We start from the raw sequence: 1901 nt of genomic DNA on the forward strand, positions 1-1901 counted from the left end.
TTTTATAATTAATTTTATTATCGTAATTGGTTGTGGACATCTCAATAAATTTTTGATCTGACTTTTCGATTGAACTGTGACTTGTTTCCGAAAGGATCAAGCAAAAAAGTGAACCTTTGTTCATCCCAACTTTAACAAAAAATTCACTTTTTTTACTATAATTTATAACAATTTACTATAAAAATATACTAGAGCCGTCGTTCCAGGGTGTCTAGCTTTTTTTGAAAAAATTAACGAAAAAAAGGTCACATTTACATTACAATTGACTAAGATTTTTATTTTTTTACAAATTTTGATTTTTCCCGTCCTCGAAGGGTTAATACACAAACATCAAATTAATGATGTTTGCGTCCCTTTATGTAATAATTTAATCCATTACTTATGATTTTTAACTAAAATTCAAAAACGATCATCTGCCATATTTTTTTGTTCCATTAATTTTGAGTCTATTTTTATATTTTTATTATTTACTATAAATTATAATAAATTAATTGTTTAATATATAGTTGTTTTATCATTTTTTGTATTTTTCCAAATATTTTTCAACCCTGACAATTGAAAACGGTAACAAATTAACAATAAAATAGTTGTTTTTATTTCTATTTAACTATATTGAAAACCAAAAATAGATGTTACGGTTAGGGCAGGCAGCCCGGCCGAAATCGCTTATATATATTGATTTATAATAATATATAAATTTAATCATTATTATCTAAATTTTTATTAATTTTGTGTTTTTTATTATCAAATTAATTACTTTTTTAATCAAACTTATAATTACAGTCAAATTAACTTATTTCTTTGGTTGACAAAAAATAATTTTAATGTTTTTTAACATTTTTTTTCAAAATACCTTTTGAAGAAAATTAGTAAATTTTCATAATTTATCTCATAAAAGACAAAATAGAAAAATACGAAACAATAGATATTAAAGGAAATCTTTAATAATACATTTTACTGAGCTTATTCATGGGTAACTCTCTCAGTGGTTTATATAAGTGTTTTAAGCTTCGCAACAAGGATACAAGAGAAATACGACTGAAAACCTGAACAGTTTGTTTGTTGTTTGTTTTATATCCAGAACCAAAGAGACAAACACTGGAATGAAAAATTTGGAAAATGCCTTATTAAGCAAAAGGAAGGATTTATGATTAAGAGTGAAACGACAGTGTAAATAAAATGAGGCAATATTTTTTGCAATAACATTATTTGAAAGGAGAGTTTTTATTTTTAATGAGGAATTGTAGCTTATGTATTGTATGTATGAAAAATATTCGAGAAAACTTGTAGTGTTTGGGGAAAAAGTGGTAGAGACCAAGACATGCAACACTGTTGAATTGGTGGGAAGTGCTTGATTTGCATGTCTTGGAACGTGTACCGAGGTGTTCGGCATTGTAGCAAAAAAAGAAATTAAGTGGGAACGAAGGAAAAAACACAATGTCACACAAACATCATATGTTTTAGCGAGAAAAGTTTTAAGTTAAAATGTTGAGATGAAAAGTTGTACTATGTTTGAGTGCTAAATACTTTAGTAAATTGTTTGGATGGAGTATCAATTTGCAAATTATGTATTATTGACTTGTTTACATTATTATGTTTAATTGTGTTTTTTTGTTTGTTATCTAAGGTTTCTGATAACAAATGTATTTTTGTTTTCAATTTTGTTAAAAGAACGATTTTGACAAATTGTTTTATGGTATTTAATTGACATATTGTATTTTTTTTGTTTTTAGTTTTGTTATTGTTTTTAGTTTGTATTTTTGTTATAAAAATGTTATTAATCCCGTTAAATTGGTTATTTTACCTATCATTTTTGGGAAGATAATTCACTTTCGGATTTGTTCATATTTTAACTACATTTTTATTATAGTTTTAATTGTATTATAAATTTATTGTTTTGA

This window comes from Entamoeba invadens (assembly GCF_000330505.1).
Source record: "Entamoeba invadens IP1 unplaced genomic scaffold scaff_1105074725289, whole genome shotgun sequence".
Lineage (NCBI taxonomy): Eukaryota > Evosea > Mastigamoebida > Endamoebidae > Entamoeba > Entamoeba invadens.